Genomic DNA, 18797 nt, shown 5'->3' with positions numbered 1-18797 from the left:
AGTGAATTCTGAGCCAAAAAACATCATAGGTGTATGATGTCTCATAGGCCAGATTCGGGTCAAATCAGACATTTGAGTATACCCTAGTGTCCTAGAGCATAAAAGAATTCCCTAGCCAAAATTTCATTGTGTTTGGAGCTCATTTGAGCTTGTAAAGGCCAAAAGACATATTCTGGACAGATTCATGCTTGTGGTGATTATAATTTGCCCCAAAAAATGTCCAAATTCAATTTTGAAAATTGTTGAGAGTTGCCAAAGTGATGAAGATCCTATAGAGTAAAATTCACTTGATTTGGCGACAGTAGACATCATACGCGTATGATGTCTCTAGCCATGATTTGGAGGTGAAAATTCACATTGAACTTCTAGAAGTGTTAAGCATTGTAAAGTAAGCCTAGTGACCAAGTTTCAACAAATTTGGGTCACATTTGGTCAAGATACGAACAAAAATCCTTGATCCTGAAATTGTTTTGAGTGTTGTTTCAAGTGAAGTTCACCAAAACTGCTCTGACTTTTGATAAAAAACTCCAAATTGAGTCAGATATAGCCAAGATAAAATCTTGCAGCCCTGATGAAACCAGTAATGGTGGAAACGTGTTGGACATGTCAAATGCAACCTCTTCAATCGATTTGTAAAGTTTTCCCTCTTCCTTACTTTTTCCACTCTATTTTCTTAGAAAGATTCACACTCTTCGCTTATTTTATTATATAGGTTTTAAAGCTGAATTTTCTCAGGTTTCCTAAATCCAAACTTTTAGGGTACCCAGAACCAGTATCCAGAGGTTAGAAGACCACCCAGACTTGACTTTTAGGGATCTGAAGAAGGGGCAAAGGTGCTTATTAAGGACTATCTTGAAAGTATTGAGTGGACTTGACATCAAGAAAGTTAAGATCATCAAGATGGAAAGCCAATCTACCAGTCCTTTTGTAGATAAGACCAGAGGTATGGCAAGCGAAGTTAGAAGTGTTGAATTGCCAATCCATCCACATTTTGACACAAGCCCAGCTACATTTCCACCATGGCTGTACCCAGATGCAACCATAGAACATGAATTTTATAGATGTGGAATGACGGTTAGAACAAGACCATATGTACCATCACCACTCCCTATAACTTACTCCTATCCAAATCAGAGCAGAACCTTGAGAAGATATGATATTGATAATGAAAGTGACACATCTTCTCAGAGGAGTGATTCACCAAGAACCCAACCCACAATAAAGCCAGAGGTATCTAGTGAGCAAATGAAGCTTATAGAAGGATTAGCTCAGAGACTTGCTCCTCTAGTCAAATCTGACCACCAAGAATCTCTATGGTGCAAAATTGAGAGAAAATGGACAAACCATACACAAGAAAAGCGTTACTATGGCATGGAATATGTTAGGGACACGTATGTACAACCTATTCCAGTAGCACCTACTCCACCTAGATACACTATGGGAAATGCACCAGGTCTAGTAGGAGTTTCAAGGCCACAACATGTCTTAGGACAACAACCTCCACTACCAGGTGCTAGAATGCCTATAGACATGAGATATACGTAGATGATGGAACTATTCAACAAACAAGCGCTATTACTAGCTACAATGTATTATAACAACCAAAGCTGGTACTTTCCTTCAAAGCGGCAAAAGATGAGAGAAAACACATGGAATGGTGGGGCCGGTACAACCTCCACCTCTTGCAATTTGACATGAAGAAAGAAGGTATGAGATGGACAAAAGGACATTGCGGTTCATTGTGAATAGAGGCTTAGCTAGGTCAGAGCCTATTTACAGCCAAGAGGAATTCCAAGAAGAGGCTCCTCAACCAGATTGTCACAAAAGTCATGACACACACTTGGTCAAAAATGTTCTTAGATGGAGATTACACAAGTAAATGCCTATTGTCTTGACTGTGGTGTCATTCACTAGATCCCAAACTGTCCAAAAAATCCAAACCAAGTCAAAAAGATCACAACAAATGTCTCAAGAATTGTTCAGCTACCCAGTAGCTCGGAAAATGAAAACGTCGTACCAATTCATGTAGTTACGAGAGTGCAAGCTCAAAAGGAAGCTGATAAGAACCTAGAGACAAAGAAAACAAAAATTGACGGGAGCCCAAAGACGGGAGAGACAAAGACAGATGCACCTAGTCAAAAAACCAAGAGCAAACGGAACAGCTAGAAAGCTAGAAAGGCTATGATGAAACCACTTAGGGAACAAGAGCAAAAATCCCAGGCTGACAAGCTTACCCAAGCTGAAGAGAAGATAAAAAAACATGAGGAAATGGTTGCACCTTCTCTTACATAGATGTCTCAATCTCTAGAAGAACCATCCATAGATGAGAAACCGAGAAGTTCTAGTTCAGGAGGATCATTATTGGTAGAAAAGGTTAGTGAGTCACAAGACGCCCTCCTAAAAGCCTATGAAACATGGCTAAAAAAAACCATACCCAAGAACAAGATATATGACATATCCATATTCAAAACTAGAAAGGATAGGCTAGAAATGTGCAAGAGAATGATTGAACAAATAACCCAAGATTTACTAGAACCACAAGTTGGAAAACCTGAGGGTGTGATCCTTGTCCCACCTACAACAATAATCCCACCAAACGAGGAACAAAAAGAGCTCAATTCCAGTCATGAGCATGGACCAAAGCTCAAGGACCCCACATTAGAACAAAAAATAATGTTGAATACCACGGACAACTCTTACGAGGGATTTCACATAGCTATACCTGAGAGTTGTAAATAAATAGATGGTCTTCACAAATTGTGGAAACAAGTTAGAGAGGCCAATGAAGAAAATGAAATAAGCAGATGAGTAAACCAGACAAGTGATGGAAGAGGAGTGTCTCTTCTACCAATAGAGGAAATTGAAACTGGGTCTCAAATGAATCTAGAAGTGGAATCATATTGGGGAGACAAAGGATCTATATAGTCTATGGACAGTCAACCCCATTTGCTAAGAACACTACCATCTTATACGAGAGAGTACGAGGCCAAGTCACAGGTTGTTGCAGTCCCAATCATAGAGACTATCTTCCAACAAGGTCATCAATTCAAAAAGACTGATAGATATTCTATCTACCCCAGTCACTTGTACAATAACGTTAGCCGAGTTGCTCAGAATATGACCAAACATGTGGGCTACTGTGGGAAAATGTCTAGAGAAATTTGGTATTAGAAAACCAATGACTCAAATCGAGGAAGGGATCAAAGAGCTAGAAATGCCTCAGCTAAACACTAGGCCAGTGCCATTAAACAAGTTCAGGGAGTATTATGAGGGAGAAGATGGGAAAAACACTCTTCCTATGGAATTCTAAGGTGTAAAAACCATGGCAATCCTTGATAGCGAAGCTAGCGTTGCCATTGCAACAAAAGAGGTCTAGAAAAAATGGGGAAAACCACCAATGAGGGCTACTAGGATGAAGCTGCATCTTGCAGACGAACACATGGAAAGGCCCATAGGACTGTTAGAAAAAGCAGTTGTTACTTCTTGTGGAATTGAATATGAGCAAACCTTTGCTATTGTTGACTTTGGCAAGGAAAAAAACTATGATATGATTCTAGGAAGACCATTTATGAGACAACTGAAAATGGTCCAAGATTGGAGATATGACTATATCTACCTGAGACATATGGAAACCACGACAATAATAAATATGAAGGACCATATCTATAGGGATGTGACAAAAAAACCTATGGAAGAGTTTGATTCTACTACTGTAGTAGGATCAAAACTTCCATCATGATTGGGTAAGACTAAATAACTGTGCATGTGTGGAGCTTCACAATGCGGAACTTTAAAGCGAGAGGAAGGTATCCTAGAAAGGGAAATTTAAGATATAGATTACATCCCAAAACCCTTTCTTGAGGAAGAAGTAGAGACACTTGAACTAGAACACATCTTGGCTACTCTCGATGTGTGCGCTATTCAAGACGATCCAACAACAAAGTTTTGTGATGAAAATGGCTATGATGTTGTTCCTTACTTTGTAGTGAGTGTGTTCCAGGAAAACAAAGACAAAGACGAAGACGAGTTCTACGACTCTCTAGAACACTTGGAGCTTCAAGAAGATGTCGACAATGGAAAACCAGACAACCCAGCAGGTGACGTGAACAACACTTTAACAAATGCACAGTTTTATGATTGTTGAGATCAAAGACCAAGGAAACAATGTCATCGCTATAAGAATAAAGTACATTAGAAGTGGATTCCAAAATCCTCGATGGAAATGCAATTACAACAAGAATCCTCATATGCGGCTCCTATACATGAAGAAAAAATTCAACCAAGAAGAACATAGCCATGTCAACAAGCTACCAATGCTCTAATCAAGTGGATACAAAAGTCATCCAAGAAACAACAATCCAAGAGCAAACAGACAATGACTTTTCATAACCAGCCAAACCACAAAGGAAAAGTGCTATAATGCAACCTTGCTGAGGATAGTAATGATAGTGATGATTCTTTTGACATTCCTTACCAAAAACTCAGGTCGTCACTATCATTAACAGACTAAAGAAGGCCTAAAGCAAAGGAAAACAAGTCAGAACCAGAAAGTTTGACAAACCTCGATACCAAAGAGCCAGATTGGCCAAAACTAGGTATGGATCAAGAAGATGAAGATCTATGATGAAAAATCACAAGATCCAACACAAAAAGGAAAACAATCAAAGCTTGCAAGCACATCTACAAAAGTCACAAAGTCGCTTTCACAATTTAGATTTGGGTTCCAAAGAAGTTGACTCAAGCACAAAGAGGTCAAGTGTTCATTTGGATTTCGAAATGCATGGTTAAAGTATCAACTTCCAAAGTCTGAATCTTGTTGCCAACCAAGTGTACAAGAGATGAAGCAAAGACCACTGAAGACTCACACAAAGACAAGGTGGATGCCAAAGAAGTCGCTTCAAACACAAACGAAGCATGGACAAGTATGAGTTCCCAAACAAGCATCATCAATGAAACAACCAGTAATCACAAAGAAGTGGGTCCAAAGGAAACTAGTAGACCTACTGTTACTGCATCGCCACTTGGATTCTTTCAGTTCCTCCTACAATTACAATACAATAATAGAAAACCCACTCTAAGGAACAATGCCAAATTGACAACCAACGACAAGGATAAATTGGATTCCAAAGAAGAATCAAACAGATAAGTAAGCCTTCAAAAAATGTCTACAACCTTCAATCAAGCAAACGACATAGGAGCTTCAAAGAACATCACCTCGCTTAGAATAGTAACCCTCGCTAGCAAATGCCAGCCATCTAGGTATTAGAACAGATATGCATCTAGCAAATCATCATCAACTTTATTGGGAGGTTTCCCCAAAAGTGGTCGTCTTTAACGTGTGGTGCCCTTCTTTACAACCACCATGGAGTCAAACTCTAGATAGATGATGAACCATCTTACAAATTACATGGTTTATTTATGAGATAAAGTAGGCCTTGGTGACCTATAAACAAGACAAACGTATTTACCGATAAGTAATACTTGAACATTTTGATTACATAAACCATTCCAGGTCCTTCTCTTTCTATCATGGTGTAATTCTTTTTACCTGCATTCAATTGCCTATGAGCATCTGAGATGGGAAAGTCCACGATTCCCTCTCTTGGTTGTGCCAATATACTACCAATAGAAAAATTTGAACCATCAAAATGCCATGAAAAATTTTATTTCAACATTGAGTCTTCAAGATAGCTGTTGAAGAAAACTCTTGCTTGAGCTTTTTAAATGACTCTTTGCACTCTTCAGCTAGCATACAAATTGAGTGATAAGGCCATACATGGGCTAGAAGTTACAACGTACGTGTAGATAAATCTTTGAAAATAACCACAATACCCCATAAATGCTTGAATTTTCTGGACATTAGTCAATCAAGGCATTTCAACAATCACTCTACCACTTTCTTCAAATTAGTAGCAATCCCATCCTTGGAACAATGTACTATTTGAAAACACATTCATAGTGGACGTTAGCCTAACCTATGGCCGTAGTACCAATTTTTGTAAGCTACTTCTAGCTTCTTTCTAGTCAAGCCCATAGGATAGTGGGTTTGCACAATCGTAGTTGATTAGAAACCATGATCATTGGTGTTTGTAATGGGAGTCAAAGGTTGCAGAGAAGAGGAAATTAAACTGACTTTATTACTCCCAAACGTGTGGATTCGGTGTCTCAATTCCACTTGGGCAAGATGTCTTAAGTTCAAGACTTGTTAGAATATCTTTAAAGTCCTTTGGAATTGTCTTTATGCTGTTAAAACTTATCTTCTCATATAAATGTGTATGAATAGGATTCTCAGGAAGAAAATGAGGGAGCGGAGAAGTGGTCAGTAGAGGGGAAACTAAGAAAAAGAGAGAGGAGATTTTGAGCTCGAGACAATTGTCGAGTTTGAAACTCATCGGATTAGATCTTTGAGGTCATGCAAGATTGTCACCACTACGTTATAACCTCTCTTCTCAAAAGAGATGTGAGAACAAAAGTCTTTGACAAGCCTTAGTTGAGTTTTTCGTAAAGGGATGAAATAAATTATTAAAAAAAACCCCATGAAGGTCGTTCTGAGGATTCGGAGCGACATCGCCTTGTGTGGGGGGCCACTACCTTGATCCGAGGAGAGGGCCCTGTGGGAGCATGGTCTTAAAATACTATAGCTTCACATGGTTTTTTTTTTTGAAAAAAATGTTTTTTTGCAAGTAAGAACCCCCGCAAGAAGGGAGCCGCCAGAAGGGAGGCAGACCCCAGAGAAGGGGGTGGAAGCGTGAGAGTAGGAGGAGGGAGCCCAAGTGGGCGACCCTCTGTGTGTGTGTGTACTCATTGGGGAGACGAGCGCAATGGCTGACGGGTCGCGAGAAGGCAAGGGGTTGCTGAAACGAGAGGGTCGCGAGAGGGAGTCGCGAGAGGGGAGAGCCAGTGGGCGCGAGCCTGATCAGAGGGAGCGTGAGGAAGAGAGAAGGGATCACGATGGGCTACCCTTGCGTGTCTATATGTGTGTGTAGAGAGAGATCTTGTATCGCCCTGTGTGCAGGTGAAGAAAGAAGCCGAGAGGGCACTGTAGAAGGAGATTTGAGAGCGAGAGAGGGCACTGCCTTGTAGCAAGCCGAGAGCGAGAAGGGGCCGTCGTGAGACAAGAAAGTGAAAGAGGGAGACGAGCACGAGGCTGCAGAGAGCGTGAGTGGCGGAGAGTATGCATGGGGAGAGCGCCAGAGTAGAGAGAGAGGGCCAGGTACAGAGAGAGAATGAATTCTCTGTCGATTAGAGTTAGAAAAAGAGAGAGCACAATGCAGGAGATTATATATAAATAAATAAATAAATATATATATATATATATATATATATATATATATATATATATATATAGAGAGAGAGAGAGAGAGAGAGAGAGAGAGAGAGAGAGAGAGTGGCTTGTAGTTTTAAATAGAGAGAGTGTGTATGTCTACCTCTGTGTAGAAACCTGAGAGAGAGATAGAGAATATTGACAACGGGAGGGAAAGAGAGAGAGAGAGAGAGAGTGAGAGAGGTGGCTTGGAGTTGATGAACTGTAGTGCGAGAGTCAAGTAGAGAGAGAGTATTTGTTAGCATTAGCAAGAGAGAGAAAGAACCTTTTGTGAGTGTCTTTGCCTCATCCTGTGTGATTGTATGAGAGGAAGAGAGAGAGATATCGATTCGGCTTATCAAGTTGGAGATGAGGGGAGAGCGTAAGAAGCTGTGGACTGCACGAGCTCTGTTGTCGGCGTCGAAAGAACATAATCAAGAGCGCGGTTAACGGTTAGCCAAGTACGCATTGTGTTTAATTTTTCAATATTTTGAAATTCAAAACATCAAAACATGAATACCTGCATTTTAAAGAAAATTTCAAACCAAATTTGAAGTTGTGTATCTATCATAAAGTTACAAAAAATATATATATAATAAAACGCAAAAAGAAAGACAATGAATTCCAAGCAGTTTGCATCCAAATAAAAGAAATGTTTGCATGACTGAAAATGAGATTTTTTGTATTAGTGCATTGTCATTACTAATTGCATTTGAGAGAGGAATTAGAAGCGATTTAATAAAAGTTATTACAATTTCAGTTCAAATTCTTCTGTCTCTGAATGAGGAAATGATCAAAATTGATTATTTTGTTGTGAAATCAAAAGAAAATGTTGTAAAACATATTAGCGATCTATTGGATACAAAAAGAATTCTGAGTTTTGAGCTATGTTTAATCATGCAGTCACTATTTTAAAATTTAAAACTAAGTGTCAAAACAAAATCATGATATAAATGGGAGCTGTGGTTAGATTAGAACCATGCAACCATGCATAGGAGGTGAAAAACGTGTAAGTGAGTTCTTAGCTTCAATGTTGGCCTAGTTGGACTATGAAACATAGGAGAGTAAGTAAATTACGAACGTATATTTATACATTTGCTAAAATGGGCTTAGGAGTAGCAAGTAAGTAGCACATTAGTACACCTTTAGGCTAGTTAAGGGGGCCGTTGGATTAATTGAACATAGTTACAATGACTTGGAAGGAAGCGTTCTTTTGATGCGTCCGCTGCGGCTGGCTATTAAAGCTACGGGGCACCCGGGTACATAGACTTTGCATGCCAAACATACCCTGGTTTGACTTAGAGGCCTAGAGTGAAATATAGAGCCGTTTAGTTTAGGTCAAGGACCGTATGTCGTTAGAATGGGTCACCAATTTGCCTGATCTCGTTAAGTGGAGGATTTTAGATAAGCTTTTGAGAGCCACGACCGCAGTTGAATACACTTATAAAGGACTGTGCATAGGCTAGCTCTGTAGTACGTTAGGGATGAAGGAGAGTGCGTAAACGAGTACACTAAACCAGAAAGGGCTCTTTACATAGACGCTCAATAGTTAGAGACCTCTGAAATAATTATCAATACACCTAGTGATCCTGTGCCAAAGTCTTTAACGCATTTATATACATACGCAGCAATTCAATTGATCGCCCACTGGAAATTAGTGGATGTGATCTATGATAAGATGATAGCATTTGATTCTGGAGGGGGTTATCATCGTGAAAGATATTCAATCCCAAGGAAAAGACTGCTAGCATTTAGCGATTTATGGAAATACCTATCATTAGGGAGCGGGGTTCCTAGGGAGTTGGACCCTTACATGATTAAAGAGCATAGAGACATCCTAGAGCGAGAAGAGAAATATGTAGTTGAGTGGCTTGTGTAGAAGCAAGTAAGCTATAAAGCATGCTTGGAGAACTACAGTCTAATGTCGAGTGGCTCCAAGAATATAAAAATTGGGATTTTGAACCTTGAAACATTGTGTCGACTAACTCTATAGGGTCACTAAGTCAACTATAAACAGAGAGTAGAAGAAAACCTTGTTGTTGATCTATTGTCGTGTTCCACATCCACACTGTGTGATTGGAAACACTCGTTCAACGATTACAGTAAAGAGAACAGACTTAAGGTAGATTATTGGTAAAGTGGCATATAGGAGCAGAATAAAACCCCTTTTATGACCCTTAGTAAACCAGTTACTTCAGCCGCTCAGAGAGATTGGAGAGGATAATATTAAGATTAAGCGTGAAACCCTAGTAGTGGTATATGCTTCATTGAAGAAGTAGATTCGACAAAGGCTACACAGTGTGTATGTCATATGAGCGGAGTGGACTCTAATAGAAGAGAAGACCAAAATAGGGCTAGAGAAGCACGTAGAAAGAGGTGGGAAGAGATAATTGCTCCAGATCTTGCCAGTCAACTCGAACATGTTGCTTTTAGAACATGCTGCTTTTAGAACATGTACCTGGAGTTCTTATTGAGGGATTAAGAGAAGGTAGGCTAGTGGGCCAACCCACGTCAGTAAGAGAAATAGTTGACCAACCGTTTACCAGTGTTGCGACTTTGGGTTAAGACATTTATTCACTCTACATAGACCACGAGTACTAAATTTTTGGGAAGATCCAAACTTTGAAAATCTGTTAGATCAAATGGTAGTGCCAGTAGCACAGGCTACGATATGATTGACAGACTTTACACAGTTTGCAGGACTCTGCGATGAAGATCCTGATGCTTAGCTTCAAAAATTTGAAGTAACATGTGTAGCAAACAAAATTGTGGACAATGATAAAAAACTACATATTTTTCCAGCTACCTTCAAGGATGAGGCTGCTAGTTGGTATGGAAATATACCAGCACGCGAATAGGGCTACTTACCATGAGCTTACAACAACATTTTTAGTGAAGTTTCACCGTAAGGGATTCCAAGATAGACGCGCTCAACAGTTAGACTATCTTCAGCAGGGAATCAACGAAAGTATTGATCATTACATCCAAAGGATGGAGATTATAGTGCGAAAAATGGGAAATACAACACCCAACAAGGATATAAAAAACCGTAGGCTTGTAGATGGTTGTGAGATCCTAACGCTTAACAATATGTGAGTTTAAGAAGACCAACAGACTTAGCAACTGTTAAACAAGAAGCCAAAAATTGGGAAGAGGTGCAACTAAGCCAACAGAGAAGAAGGGAGTTGTTTAGAGGACCTAGTTTGGTTACTTCTCCCACTATACCAGTTCCACAAACTCAGGAGCATGTTCTTGGTTATGGATTTACACCACCATAAGTGGTGGTGAATACAAATCAAACCCCTTATAATTCCCCAAATCCATACTACATGACAGCTCCAGCTTACATGCTACAGACTGGTACACCACCACCACCAGCTCTTATAGAAGAGAGGGTAGTCCAATTGATGACAGTCACAATTGGAAAAGTAAAAAAGGAAATATTGAGTTCTTTAAGACCTCAAACAAAAGAAGTTTATGTTGTGGCTCAACAAAGCAGCAGGTCCATCTATGAGTGCACCTCCAATGAGATCCAATGTGTGGTGTCGGAAGTGTAACGATTATGGCCATTTGGCAACTGATTGTCCAACTGCATCAAGGGTAGTTGTGCCAGACCAAGTGTGTACCTATTTTGTACCTATTGTCTAAAAAATAACCACGTGGAAAAAAATTTCTTTGTAAAGCAAGCACATGAATACCGTCAAGCGAGGGCTATGCAAACTAATTATAACTTTATGGATAGAAGCAATACAACCTATGAGATAGGTCCACCACCACAACCTTTTATGCAAAGGGTATTGCCTAAAACATACCAGCATCAGTTACAACAACAAAGGCAAGGGTTACCCACACAGGGTATACCACCTACGCCAAGGTTGCAAGGACAAATGAGGAGAAATTCTCCATATACACCTCCGTTTTGACGGAATAATTTTCGATACGCTAATCCAAATATGGGGCCATCTAGCCATGTTGTATGCTATAACTGTCAACAGGAAGGGCATATAGCTCCTTATGGTCCAAATCCTTGAAAAATAAAGACTACATACCGTTATGTCAAATCTGTAGCGAGGAGGGTCATTATGAAGATTCACGCCCAAAACGGGTAACTTCAATGGAAAATGACAAAGGGAAACAAAAGATCGATGAGGGTCCTAGTACTTCTGCCAATTTAGTAGAGGTTGAACAATTGCAGGATGGATTCCCTAGTAAACAAAAAGCAAGGAAAGTAACTTTTGCTAAAGAACCAGTGATGGTCGGGGTGGTTACTCAATCTCAAAAGATGGACCATGATAAAGGGATTACTATCCCAAATGCGAGTAAGAAGAATGATAACTCTTTCATAAAGAAATTTGTAGAATCTCCTGAAGAAGTATTTGAGGACTATTTTGCTGATGAATCACTGATTGATTTTAAGCTACAAGAAAAGAAAGAGATTACAAAAGGTATAGCACATTTTCTAGAAAGGTTACATACCTCTCTAGTTCAAAGGAAAAGCACACCAAAGATTTTTAATTTATGAGAATCTATGAAGGATTGAAAAATATCATTGGACTTGACCACCTTGGTAAAGATATCTCCTCTTTACTATATCATAAAGCTTGTACATAGGAGAGGGAAGAGAATATGCTCTAAAATAATGGAGCCAGTTAAGGAGAAAGGAGTTCAAGTAGTAGATATGTTTATGAATTTAGAAGCACCTACTATTTCTTCGGAAATAGGAAGCCATAGCGTGACGGGAGTGCAATTAGATGGTGGAGCAGTAGTGAGCTTAATGACTGAGCAGACTATGGGAGAGTTGGGATTGAAACAAGTGGAAAGGGATTTTACAAGGGGTCAAGACTACAGTGGCAGGACTTGAGTTTTACTTTAGTTACTTGATAGCTCGACCACATTCGTATGGGACATCTTTTCCAATATTGTTAGGAAGACCTTGGCTTGTACAAGCCAGGTGTGTGCAAAGTTGGCATAAAGGAGTGATCATATTGGTCCTCGCGATGATAGATTAGAACTGCGAGTTGTCTCTAAGGAGTTTTTGTGGGAATATAAAAAGCCGACCGTGTCAAAAATGGAAGATAACACAGATTATAGTGGTGATAAATCAGAGGACAAAGAATCAGTTAAACAATGATTCTCTTTAAATACGGATGAATATTCTCAATTTTTGCACAATGGTTACCATATGCGGATAGAAGATGATTCCACTGGGACAATCTCCACATCAAAGGGTGTTGGTAATTAGGCTTGTCACCTAGGAATGGGTGAATACAAAGTTCATTACTCTTTGGGTCTTGATTTTGATAAGGATATTGCACAATGCCTATCCACCTCAGATGAGTGTTTGACAAATTTTTTTAATATAATCGTGGAGGATGACTTAGATGATATGGATAAGCTTAGAGGAGAATCCGATACACTCGTAGAAGTAAAGGCTATTTGGGAACAATTACTAAAAGAACTTGAGTTAGCAGACGAAGCTATGGCTCAAGTGCTACAAAAAATGACCCAACTAGAAAGAGAAAAAGGGCATGCTATTTTGGAAGCTAAACATAATAAAGACTTAGTGAAGTTAATTGATGATTGTTATAGCAATGATGTTGTAACATTAAAAGAGGAATTAGGAGAGATGTCTCAGATGATTAACCTCGAATGTAAATCTCATGTTGAACAAATAACATCTTTAAGAAATGATGTTAAAGCAATGAGAGAAGACCTTGATGAGTGTAAACAAGCTGCATTAGGCGTTGAAAACACAAGTGGCCATAAGGGAGATGAGATCCTAATTTCATGAAGAGAGATGGATAGTAGTAATCATTGCATGTGTCAATCAAATTGAAGAGCCCAATCTAGTGGCTATGCATACTTCAGGTTCCTTGGAAGCTAGAAAAGAGCTAACTAAGAAAGCGAGTGAGTTGAAAGTTCTCAAGCCCAAATATCATCCCAAGTGCAAGCATTGTGGTATAGCATGCCATATTGCTAGATCATGTGAAAAGAAGAAATTATCCCGGAGATAATGTGCGCATTAGGACACTACAAATTTCCAGTGGAAAGTAGGTGTCTGTAGCATGTATATATATTTGGAATCCATAGCACAATAGAAGAAAGAGGATAGGGTTTCACATACATACAGGGAGTTGTAGCTTTTTGGTAAAAGTAGGTTTCTGGACCTTATATAGATGCCTCTAACTAGGGCATTGAATACAAGTAGCATTCTGAAGCATTTACTGAGAGTAGGCAATTGGACCATGTGTGGATATCTGTAGTCCATAGCATGTATCACCTTTTGGCTTAGCCAATACACTTGCACTATTCCGTAATATGTAGTGAGAGACTTAGAGGATGATGCAGAGGGATTTTAGGTTTGCCTAGCTTTGCATACACATGTTTTTTTTTTAAATAAAACAAACCAAATCACAAAAAAATCCAAACAAATAAACAATCACAAAATCCAAAAAGAAATGTTTTCTTTTATGCTTGATTTTATGTTTCATTGAAAACAAAACACTAAAAATACAAAAACAAAAACAAAAACAAAAACAACAAAAACCCATAAAAATTGGGAGTAGGATATTACTTCCATTAGTGGAAGTGTAGTTCTAATCCTTTTGCAGTAAGCAAAGTTAGAGTGTGTGATCAAAAGAAAGAAAGAAGTAGTTGGTGTGAAGTAAAGAGCTATTAAGCTGTATCTAGGGATGCAGTTCAAAGTACAACAGCTTCAAGAAAGACTTAATAGGTGTTTTATTTCCAAGTTGTTATTTCAAATTGTTAACATCTTTTCATTTTAATGCATGTAAGGTAGTGGAGAATTAATAAGTATGTGGCATAGTTTTATTAAACTGGCTAGATTAGTAATCTATATGGTTTTATTAGCAGTTTTTATCTATAATTATTAATCAAGAATTTTGACCAAACTATAAGGGTTATTAACTTTTAATATAGTCACTATAGCTAATCTAGTGTTGGATAGTACATTTATATCCTTAATGGTTTAAAAAAGAACTTTGAAGTGTCGTATATCTTTGTGGTTGGGAGAGACCTTTAAACTCTAGATGATGGCTGGTAAGTTATATATTTAACCTGTGATGAGCTTGGGGAGGGAAACTTATATGTTATATGTTGTGTACCCATCACCGTATAAGCTTGGTAGGTGGCTGGAGTCAACTTTGTCTTTGGTGACAGAGCCATGAGCCGTATCTAAGTTTTATACGGGTTGGTAAGTGAATGTGAAAGGATACTCTTGCTCGACGCAGCAGTGAGTGTGCAATGTATGATTAGAAAAATAAAAAATATAAATTTCAATGTCGACGTGACTTGCAAAAGCAAAAGAATGAATGCTTGAAAAATTAAATATCATTTAAAAAAAGGAAAATGTTTAAAAAAAGGGAATGAAAATTCAGGCTATGACTTCCACGTAATTGTCATATTGGTATACTTTATATAATATGGGGGTTAACAGGCTTTACCTCTATAGAGCTCTGTCAACATGGAAGGGACATGTTCTTGTTATTAATGGTGATAAATTATTGTCTGAATTAGGATAGTTTGTAGTTATTTTATTAATTAATCCCTTTTATTATTTTTAGCTTAGTTACCTATTGGGGAGGTTAGGGTTTCTGATTGGTAAATCTTTATAAAAGTTTTTAGTGTGAGTATATAGATTTACTAGTGCTACTTGGTTTATTCTACTATGTTTACTGCTTATTAATTTATCATTGACTATGTTATTACTTGACTAAAATGTAGAAAAAGTATGATGTTGTAATGTGTTAAATGAGAATAGACATAATACGGTTAGTTTTGGTGTGTTGTGTTTTAGGATATTATGCTCACAAGGACGTTCACAGTTAAGGAGGGGAGCCAATTATTTGTCAAAGTGTAGTTGCCAAGATGGGGAGTTGCAGCAGTTTAAAGAAGTTCATTTCCAGTGTCCAAGATATTTCTTGTTCATCGAGGACGACTTCACGTTTCAGTTGGGGAGAAATGTAAACCTCAAGATATTTTCATTTTTTGTATCAAAATTGGGGTTAATTGGGATCTGCATGGGCATTTTAGATGCATTTGCATACAAATTAACTGCATTATGACTGTTTTTAACCTTATTTCTGTTAGTTTTAAGTCTGCTTAAATAGATTTTATTAGTACTATTTGAAAACACGTTAGTAGTGGACGTTAGCCTAATCTATGGCCGTAGTACCAATTTCTGTAAGCTACTTCTAGCTTCTTTCTAGTCAAGCCCATAGGATAGCGGGTTTGCACAATCGTAGTTGATTAGAAACCATGAACACTGGATGTTTGTAATGGGAGTCAAAGGTTGCAAAGATGAGAAAATTAAAGTAACATTATTACTCTCGACGTGTGGATTCGGTGTCTCAATTCCACTTGGGCAAGATGTCTTAAGTTCAAGACTTGCTAGAATAGATCTTTAAAGTGCTTTGGAATTGTCTTTATGTTGTTAAAACTTATCTTCTCATATGAATGTGTATGAATAGGATCCTCAGGAAGAAAGTGAGGGAGCGGAGAAGTGGTCGGTAGAGGGGAAACTAAGAGAAAGAGAGAGGAGATTTTGAGCTAGAGACGATTGTTGAGTTTGAAACTCATAGGATTAGATTTTTGAGGTCATGCGAGATTGTCACTACTCCGTTATAACCTCTCTTCTCAACAGAGATGTGAGAACAAAAGTCTTTGACAAGCCTTAGTTGAAATTTTTGTAAAGGGATGAAATAAAATATTTAAAACAAACCCCATGAATGTCGTTCTGAGGATTTGGAGCGACGTGGGCACGAAGAGGAGGGGTCATTGCCTTGTGTGGGGCCACTACCTGATCCGAGGAGAGGGCGCTGTGGGAGCATGGTCTTAAAATACTATAGCTTCACATGGTTTTAAAAAGAGAGAAAAAAACGTTTTTTTGTTGCAGTCCGCATGCAGGTAAGAACCGCCGCTAGAAGGCGAGCTCGCGAGGAGGCAGACCCTAGAGAAGGGGGTTCGAGCGTGAAAGTAGGAGGAGGGAGCCCAAGTGGGCGACCCTCTGGTGTGTGTACTCAATGGGAAGACGAGCGCAACGACTGAGGGGCCGCGAGAAGGCAAGGGGTTGCTGAAACGAGAGGGTCGCCATGCAGAGAGAGTCGCGAGAGGGGAGAGTCAGAGGGTGCGAACCTGAGAGGGAGCGTGAGGAAGAGAGAAGGGAGCGCGAGGGGCTACCCTTGCGTGTCAGAGAGCCCTGTGTGCGGGTGAAGAAAGAAGCCGAGAGGGTGCTGTAGAAGGAGAACTGAGAGTGAGAGAGGGCGCTGCCCTATAGCAAGCCGAGAGCGAGAAGGGGCCACCATGAGACAATAAAGTGAACTAATCTTGCTTGGTGGGTCTTTGCCGTACATAATTTGAGAGATTTTGGAGTGCAGCTGGCTACTTGGTTAGTTGGTTGTGATTGTTGTCGCCTTGGGTTTTGTTGTGGTGAAACGAGAAAATGAGTAGCACCTATTGATAGGCACCAATAATAGCTCATTGGGAAGAAGCAAGTTATGTCCCATAGTGCTCCATATACAACAAAGAGCTACTAAAGATGGTAACCGAATCAAGCAAAAGGGTTATAACTTGACCTACTTTGGTAGTTGTTTGCAGATTGTACCATTCAACCTAGTAATATCGATCATTTAGTATCTAAATCGTGGAAACATCTTTGAGACACCCATCTTATCCTCAATCAAGCGTAGTCAATTTTTCTTTATTTCAATATATAGGTTGAATTGCCAAACTTTGAGAAAACAAATGCATGTCTATTTGATATATCGATACTATGATCGAAATTGAGGATAAATTGGTGAGGAAAACATATGGCTAAACTAAACTTAAGGAAGCTTTGAAAAACTCAAAATTACAGAAAGCATAAACAAACGATAAAAAATGAACTACACTACAGACCTGATAATCATGTACGAATGGCATCCAATTGTGCAAGCTCTCGAACGTATCTGGCTCCAACACAGAAAAACAAGCATTCCCACGGCTCCAGGTTCTATCGCCCAAACCCCGCAAAACCATACATTATTAAGAGCTAAACACTACTGACTATCTCAGCACACCTCGACACCTGTTATTCCTGCAAAATTACCACAAAAGGGAGTGTTGGCGGACCCGAATTTTGGCGTAATCCACAAGCACCATGCATTATAACCGCCAGGCCATACCCCAAGCAACCTTCTGTTTTTTAAATTATAAGAAATGGAAGCCTTGCATTGCCCCGTAGCGTTTATGTGTTGCACCAAGCAAACGCATAGTCATGGGGTTCTGGATACAGATAATGAACCTTCTAGTGTTGTTGAGTTGAAGTCACGCAGCTTGTGCAATGGAAACGTCTAGTGTCGTGAATATGTGTCCTGCCTGTCACACAAAAAACCCATGTTAAGACAAATAGAAAAGATGCAGGATATAGATTAAACTTAAAGAGAAGCAGAGCTAACTTTATGTTTTACATCATAGACGTATTGGACTCCTCTTAGTGCAAGAAGTGCCCTTGCTTTGCATCCTAAAACCAATGAGCCAGAGCTTTGTGGCCCAGCCCTTGTTGGGCATATCCCGCAATCAATGCATTTCAAGAGACGACATTTCAGACATACATGTTAACCAAGGCAGTGTCATATTCCTTCAAGATGAAAGCATAGGTGATTGCATCTGGATATGTGTCCTCGCTTCGTATCTGCTGTGGACAGTCTAGGGCTCGTTGGCTCAATCTTTTGGCCTTATTTCTTCCTCGCCAACAGTATGGGAGAGTGCATCTCTGTCCATATCAGCCATGCCGGCATTCAAATCGACAATGTCTGCTGGGAGTTATACTACCTAGAGCTTGGAATTCAGGTAATAAATTGAGAGTCATTCTGTTAAGAGAGTATTATCTCAATCTGCAGCACGCCAACAACCGAAATTGCACTAGCCATGGCCACCTTAGTTGGTGAAATGCATCTCGTTTGTGAGCGTACCACCTCAGCACCTAGAACGGAGACAGATTGCAACTCGTTTGTGGCTTGCTATGTGCTGGCCCCCCTCCCCCCAACTCATGATGGGAGGGAAAGGACCTTTCCTCAATAATGCATGCTCCCAGCCTGGTAATCGGTAGAGGTTTCCTCCATAATGCATGCTCCTAGCATGGATCGCGGCCTCTGCCAGCTGGTCACATGCATTATGGAGAAAGGTCCCTTGGAGTCCTTTCCCTACCCCTTCACCTTGTTTCTTCCTTTAGCTTTTTGCATTGTCATGAGCTCTTGTTATTAGATATGCAATTCTAGTCTTGCACCTCGACAAAAGAAGGCACACACTTCTCATTGACTGTGAAGTAACCGCTGCTCCATGAGTCTGTGTAAGGTCTATAACACTTCTTGAGGGTGGGTTGTAGAGCATTGTCCCCTTCTAGGCTTGATGTGTCCTCGCTCCATGCAGCAAATGGTTGGCCATTAATCCCTCTCTAATTGTTGAGTTTATGCTCAAGGACCCAACAAAAGACAAC

The sequence above is a fragment of the Adiantum capillus-veneris genome, chromosome 11 (genome assembly GCF_014529385.1).
Source record: "Adiantum capillus-veneris isolate H3 chromosome 11, ASM1452938v2, whole genome shotgun sequence".
NCBI classification, from domain to species: Eukaryota; Viridiplantae; Streptophyta; class Polypodiopsida; order Polypodiales; family Pteridaceae; genus Adiantum; species Adiantum capillus-veneris.
This window is presented reverse-complemented; position numbering follows the sequence as displayed.